Genomic DNA, 7,845 nt, shown 5'->3' with positions numbered 1-7,845 from the left:
GGAAACTATAAGCAAGGTGAAAATACAACTCTCAGAATGGGAGAAAATAATAGCAAATTAAATAACTGACAAAGGGTTAATTTCCAAAATATACAAGCAGCTCATACAACTCAATACCAGAAAAAAAAAAACAACCCAATCAAAAAGTAGGAAAAAGACCTAAACAGACACTTCTCCAAAGAAGACATAAAGATGGCTAACAAACAAATGAAAAGATGCTCAACATCGCTCATTATTAGAGAAATGCAAATCAAAACTAAAACGAGATATCACTTCACACCAGTCAGAATGGCCATCATCAAAAAGCCTACAAACAATAAATGTTGGAGAGGGTGTGGAGAAAAGGAAATGCTCTTGTACTGTTGGTGGGAATGTAAATTGATACAGCCACTGTGGAAGACGGTATGGTGATTCCTTTAAAGACTAGGAGTAGAACCACCATATGACCCAGCAATCCCACTGCCAGGCACATACCCTGAGGAAACCAAAACTGAAAAAGACACACGTAACCCATTGTTCACTGCAGCACTATTTACAAGAGCTAGAGCATGGAAGCAACCTAGATGTCCATCGACTGATGAATGGATAAAGAAATTGTGGTACATAGACACAATGGAATATTACTCAGCCATAAAAAGGAACACCTTTGAGTCAGTTCTAATGAGGTGGATGAACCTAGAACCTATTATCCAGAGTGAAGTGAGTCAGAAAAAGAAAGAGAAATATTCTATTCTAATGCATATATATGGAATCTAGAAAAATGGTACTGAAGAATTTACTTACAAGGCAGCAATGGAGAAACAGACTTAGAGAATAGACTTACGGACATGGGGAGAGGGGAGGAGAGGGTGAGATGCACGGAAAGAGTAACATGGAAACTTACCTTACCATCTGTAAAATAGATAGCTAATGGGAATTTGCTGTATGGCTCAGGAAACTCAAACAGTGGCTGTGTATGATCCTAGAGAGGATGGGGAGGGAGGTTCAAAAGGCAGGGGTAAATGTATACCTATGGCTGATTCATGCTGAGGTTTGACAGAAAACAACAAAATTCTGTAAAGCAATTATCCTTCCATAAAAAATTAATTAAGGAAAAAAGAACAGTGCTAAAAGTGACACAAGGTAGCTACCTTATTTAAGCCAATATTATTGTCTTTCTTGTAATCGCTTGTTTTTCTGTCTCATTTCAAACGTATTTCATGAAACAATATTTATAAATCTATATAATGGACACACATTGTATGAAGATGGCTGAAATTTACGACAATAAGTGTATAAAATTGGAATGGAGATGTATAGGAGCACCTTGTTTGTAATATACATCACAGAATCTAGTTGGTATTTCAACTCGATAGATATATGCTTAAGATATTAATTGTAATTTTCAAGTTAACCACTAAGGAAAGAACTGAAATACATTGGAGAGGGAAACAATAGAATCAAAATGACACTTAAGAAAGGAAATCACTTAAATACCAAAGAGGAAGTAATAGAGGAATTAATGAATAAAGCATGTAGGACATACACCAAGTAGCGAGATGGCAGAAGCTCTTTCCTATCAGGAAGTCCTTGACTCATGGATGGCCTCAACCTTCAAACTAAAGGCAGAGGTTGACAGAATGGATTAAAATTATGACCCATCTCTATACTCTCTTCAAGGGACTCTTATACAAAGACACAGAAGGTTGAAGTAAGACTGGAAAAAGATGTTCTATGCAAATAGTAATAAAAAGAGAATAGTGGTGGTTGTATGAGCGGCTGATATAATAATCTCTAAATCAAAAAAGTCTACAAGAGACAAAGTAAGACCTTACATACCAAGAAGTTTCCGTTCACCAAGGAAAGAGCATTATGCACCTAACAACACCAGAGTTGTGAATCAAAAGTGGACAGCATCGAGGGGAAATAGCTCTGTCGTAACAGTGACACTGCAACACCCCACCTTCAGTAATGGACACAGCAGTCCAGAGAATCAGTGAGAACTAGAGACCGTGAAAGCACTGTAAACCAGAGACCTAACGACCAATAACAACACACAATCAGAGGAGTTCATGTTTCGCAAATTACAGTCCTCAAGGCCCCCAACTCTCACCACACTCGACACCGCCCATCCTGTTAGGAAATGGTGTCACTTCCACTGCAGAGACGATGGTGCAACGAAGAAAGACAAGTGGAGGGACCTGGAGTTGAATGTGAGCCTGTATCACAGCAGCGCCAACTCACATACTGGCACTTACTGCCTGCAGACATGTCTGCTGTGATTCCACTTTCATTGGAGCGCGAATTCACAAAGCTCTACAAAGTGCCTCGTGAACACCACTGTACACATAAGAAAAAGGAGATTTAGGCTTTGACTCACTGGGGCTTCCCAGGAGGCACTAGTGGTAAAGATCCCCCCTGCCAATCGGGAGACATAAGAGACACGGATTCAGTCCCTGGGTGGGGAAGATCCCCTGGAGGAGGACACGGCAACCCCTGCAGTGGAAGGTGGAGTCTTAACCCCTGGACCGATTCTAGTGCTGCTTCCAGCGGTCTCGCAACAAGGCTTCACAGCAGAGGGCCAGGAGAAATCAGGGGATGAGGAGGGCAGAGACAGCACACGTTCCAATTGCTTGAAATGAAGAAAATGAGATTATAGGCTGATTCCTGGTGAAATTAATAAAAGAAGGTTATCCAGGTTAAAATGGCCTTCCCTGGTGGCTTATACGGGAAGAGCGCCTGCAGTGCAGTGGACAGGGGTTCGATCCTTGGGTCAGGACGATCCCTTGGAGTAGCGAATGGCAACCCACTCCAGGATTCTTGCCTGGGAAATCCCATGGACAGAGTATCCTAGTGAGCTATAGCCTGTGGTGTCCCAAAGAGTCGGACACCACTGAACGACTCACACAGGAGGCAATGATGGTTACTCACAGGTCGCACTCAGCCTGAGGAGGTCACTTTTGCTGGAGTTGCCCCTGTTGGAGACCTCACACTGATAATCCCCGGCGTCCTTTCTGCTGACGGGGTCTATGGTGAGGGTTCTATTGTCCGAGGACAGTGAGGGGGAGACTCTGGCCTTTGAGGAACCATCGTATGGAGACCCCAGTCTCATCTGTGAGGCAGGTCAGGACTACGGGACCCTCATGTTCTGTGACTGCGGTGTTGCTGGCGTGGAGGGAGGGCCGTGCCACTGGGGCTGTGGAGAGACAGAGGGGTGACTGCTGAGAGCGGGTCAGGGGCCTGGGCCATGCTCTCTCCTCAGTCTCAGGGCTCTGTGACCTCTGTAAAGGCGCCTGTAAGGAAGGCCCTGAGTCTTTATTCAGGTGACAATGGGAAAGAGATGATCACACATCTCCTCTGACCCTCATATCACGCCAGGGGGACCCTTGCCTGGTTGCTGGGACAACACTCTAGTATTGGACCGCTCTGTGCTATCAACCCTGGGAACCTTGGTTTTCCGACTGTGGTGCCATCCAGGCCAGTCAGGGAATGTAGGATCTGAGAGTACACGTTATGACTGGGGATACAGAGAACCTGGGCATGTTGCTGGGCCTCACATTGGCCAGCCGGGAGCATGGTGTGGCTGGATTAGAGGCTGTGTGGCAGGAGAGGTTGAGGTTCCCCTCTGGATGATAACAGAAGTCTGAGGGGGAAGTGGTGGGGTGTCCGGACCATTTGGTGCAATCAGAGGAAAGGGAAGTTCCTGGTCTGTATAGGGCCCCTGGGTCATTCTGAGCTGTTCACATACTTGTCTGAAAAATCTGCAATCCTTACCCTTCACGCTCACTCATTGTGAGTCTGATGTTAATTTGTTTCTCGCCTCATATTCTGGTGATCTTCAGCCACCAAGACAGAGCAGCCCACCCCCTCCCTGTCTTCATTCAAGGTGGACCTGCCTGGACTTGCCTGAAACAGGAAGTCATGTCCAGCCTGGGTGTCCAGGGGTGACGGGCCATGTACTCGGACCTGAGAGGGATGGGTGTGGATTGGCCTCTGGCAGCATGCATTTGGGCGGGCAGCTCAGGTCACGTAGGAACAGAGGCTACTCACAGAGGACATGCAGGGTGAACGGGTCACTGCGGCTGACACTCATTGGGTTCTGGGCTTCACACACATAGGGTCCTGCGTCATTCCTTGTCACGGTGAACACCGTGAGAGTCCTCTTGTCCTCGGACAGTTCCAGCCTGGTGCTGCTGGGGACGCTCTGACTGTTGATCCACCAGGTGTAGGAGGTGTTCTGGGTCTCAGCTCCACATGTTAACACCACAGTGTCCTCATGCTCCCAGGGGCGGGAGTTGTTGCTGGTGATGATGGGGGTGGGTAGCACCGCTGTGCAGGTAACAGAGAGTAGACATCCCTGAGCCTCCCTGGTGGCTCAGACAGTAAAGAATCTGCCTGCCAGTCAGCAGACCTGGTGTCAATCCGTGGGTCAGAAAGATCCGCTGGAGATGGGAATTGCTACCCAGTCAGTATTCTTGACTGGAGAATTCCAAGGACAGCGGAGCCTGCTGGGCTATAGTCCATGGGGTAGCCAAGAGTGGGACACTGAGCGTCTAATACTTTCCCTTATATCTTTGCCTCCTCTAGAAACATCTTTAAACAAAATTGGCATCCTTTGCCTGTCAGCCAAACAGAGTCTTTAAAGAATAAGGCAGGCTTGTGTATGGCAGGACAAATGCATGGGGAGCTGAGCTCAGAGAGTGTGAGGCCACCTGCTCTGTGTCTGGGAGAAGCACAGGCTTCCTTGGGGGTTGACTGTGCAGCAGAGTTTAGTGGTGGCAGAACTGGGTGGGAATCGGAGACCACCTGGCATCTGTCCCGGTTTCATCAACCAGCCTCATGAGAGCGTTCCCTGGGCTGCACCCCAGGGGATGAGGAGCTGCCCGGAGTTCCTTCTCCTCTCTGTTCCTCCCTGGGGGTGCTGAGATTTCTCTGGAGTCTCCAAGTCCCCCAGGGCAGTTGACTAACAGCCTGGGGACCTTGTACCTGTGTGCTCTCTATGCTGAATCTCAGAAGCAGGATCAGGTTGCACCTTTTCGGGGATGTGGCTCTCAGGGCTGAGCCCTGGCTGGTGACCTGCTCGGGAGCCTAGGGATCTGGCACAGGCTTCCCAGTGTCACTGGAGGCAGGAGCCCTGGGACCGGGTCTGGGAGGGGCTTCCTGGGGCTGAGCTTCTCCGTGAGGATCCCTGGGGGCCCTCAAGCCAGGGTCTTCCCTGAGTCCTGCAGGGTCTTCCTCAGGGTCATGGTCACGGGGAGGGACCCAGGGGGCTGGACTGAGAGTGCTCTCCCTCTGCTAAGTCCCTCCATCAGACCGTCCTTCCCTCTACACAGTGTCTGCAGGGTCCGGCTTCCTGGAAAGCGTTTCTGACCCTTTGGAGTTTGTCTCCACAGTGTGTGTCCTGCCCTGAATGTTCAAACCCCAGCATGAGAAGTAATGCAGAGGGGTTGAAGGCACCATCCAGGTCTGTCATAATAGAATTCACCCCCCAACTCCCCGAGGTTAGACAGGAAGTACTCACGGTATACGTTGAGGTGTCCAGTCTGTCTTTTTGTCTGTAAATCATAAGTAGTAACGAGCAGCGTGTAGGATCCTGTGTCTTCCTGGGTGACGTTCTGCATCAACAGGATTCCGTTGCGGTAAACTGTCTCCCGACCTCTGTGTGCAGGCCCTTTGGTAGTTATATTGCTGTCTATTCTGTAAGATGCAATTAGCTGGCTGTTGTCTACCCTTACTCCTCTGTACCAGGCATAGCCTAGAAGATTCTCTGGCACGTTGTGGGCAAGTAGAACAACATCCATCCCTTCTGCAGCAAGGGGGGGCACCGTTTTAATACTGAGCTGAGCAGCAGTGGGCAGGGTCCGAAAGTTTAAGAGTGAGACTAGGAGGGAAGAGAGCGAAACCAGTTAATATTCTGACCAGTGTGGGGGAGGGGAAAATGGTGCCCTGGGTTCAAGCAGGTCTCTTCATCCAACAGTCTTGGTGTGTGAGTGTGTATGAGTGTATGTGAGTGTGTGTGAGTGTATGTGAGTGTGTGTGAGTGTGTGTGTGTGTGAGTGTGTGTGTGTGTGTGTGAGTGTGTGAGTGTGTGTGTGTGTGTGTTAGTGTATGTGTGTGTGAGTGTATGTGTGTGTGAGTGTATGTGTGTGTGTTTGTGTGTCCTACTGGTTCAAGGTCAGCAGCATGACCCCCATCACTTCAGCGCCTCTGGGCTCGTTTTTCCCTGTTTCCCCAGCTGTGCCCTGGCTCACTCCCTCGCTGCCCTCACACGCCTGCTCACACTCAGGGGCCTCTTGGGAGCTGCCCCTCCCCCGACCAGCTGCTCTAAAGGCCCTCTGTGTTCGCTTGCTGACCCTTCCCTGCTCCGTTTCCTGCATGACTCCTGTAGCACCTGCCAGCACATTCTGGATCTCTCTGCTTGTCTGTCTTCCTCCCCGCAGAGCGTGGTCTCCATGAAGGCAGGGGCTTGTCTGATCCTGGTTATAACCCAGTGCCAGGACCAGGCTCCAGATATTAATACCTGGGGATGAAGGAAGGAGTGTTCCCTGGAATTCTGTAGCCTGGTGTTAGTTTCTTAGGGTGTTGGGTAAGGACAAAGTTTGCTGTCCTGGTTATGTCTTTTTCTGCAGTGACACAATTAATTGTTATTATTGTCATCAGTTTTCAACAATTACTGCTCCGTGAAGAATAACTCATAAAACCTACGGCAGTTGAGGTCTCCCCGCCCCTCACCAGCTCTAGTTCATGCAGCGTCTCCTGTGGCTGAGCCCCCCGCCCTCCCCTGCTCCCCTGTCCTCTGCCCTCGGGTCTGAACAGAAGCCCTCTGTCCCCTCAGAGCCCTGTCTCCTGCAGGGACCAGCCAGTCTCTTGTTCTCCAGTCTCGGCCCACTCCCTAAAATTGTCCCCTCTCACCTGCCAGGAGGAGCCTGTTCCAGGGGACATGCCTCCTGCTTGCAGGGCCTGACGGGGGCTGCATGGTGCCTGCTGTCTGCTGTGTCCCTCTGTCTGAGGAGAACTTCCTCTCCAGAAACGCTTGCGAGCACTGCAGTCCTTGTGTGAGCTGTGCTGTCCTTCCCGCTCTGTTTTGGGCCTGCCCCCGGGGCAGGAGCACTTCTCTGGGTCACGTGGCCTGGGGGAGGGGTCTCTGCCCAGGCCCCACCCTCTCCCTCCCCTCTCATCCTGCCCTCCCTGCTGGCCCCCCTCCCCCTTCCCCTTCTGTCTGTATTTCTAGTCCCTGAACTCTGCCGAGTCCTCTGCCTTTCAGAGCAGTGATTCTCTACCCACACACACACACCCCTACACACCTACACACACACACTCCACACACCTATACACACACACCTACAAACACACATCTACACACACCCCTGCACACACACCCCTACACACACACACCCCTGCACACACACGCCTACACATACACACCCCTATACACACACATCCCTACATACATACTTGTGTGGACAAGCAGAAACCTGGGGTGTCCAGTTCTGGGGTCCCCAGTCCTCTGGACCAGAGGCATGCTCAGCCTCCCCCACAGCCCTCCCTCACCCCCTTCTGGCTTTTCCCTTCAGAGCACGAGCCTGGGGGTGGGGGTTGCATGGGAACTCTTTTCACAGGAATGTCATCCCTATGGTGCGTGGCATCACCTGTGGAGCTTCATGAAGACTGCGAACCCCCAGGTGACACCTTCAGTTCAGTTCAGTCGCTCAGTCGTGTCTGACTCTCCGCGACCCCATGAATCACAGCACGCCAGGCCTCCCTGTCCATCACCAACTCCCGGAGTACACTCAAACTCATGTCCACAGAGTCGGTGATGCCATCCAGCCATCTCATTCTCCGTCGTCCCCTTCTCCTCCCGCCCCC

The 7,845-nt window shown here is 50.5% G+C and overlaps 1 pseudogene across 1 annotated transcript; it reads right to left on the bottom strand.

The window, feature by feature from the left end:
* Nucleotides 1-2,027: 2,027 nt before the first annotated feature.
* LOC148774348 (cell adhesion molecule CEACAM1-like) lies at nt 2,028-7,050 on the bottom strand (annotated as a pseudogene). The gene is made up of 4 exons (XR_016035976.1): nt 6,892-7,050; nt 5,501-5,860; nt 4,030-4,308; nt 2,028-3,175 (listed from the first exon to the last, which is right to left on the bottom strand). The product of XR_016035976.1 is annotated as a cell adhesion molecule CEACAM1-like (transcript).
* Nucleotides 7,051-7,845: the final 795 nt, after the last annotated feature.

This window comes from Moschus berezovskii, chromosome 22 (assembly GCF_049115385.1).
Source record: "Moschus berezovskii isolate FMDL1 chromosome 22, NW_MosBer_1.0, whole genome shotgun sequence".
NCBI classification, from domain to species: Eukaryota; Metazoa; Chordata; class Mammalia; order Artiodactyla; family Moschidae; genus Moschus; species Moschus berezovskii.
This window is presented reverse-complemented; position numbering and strand designations above follow the sequence as displayed.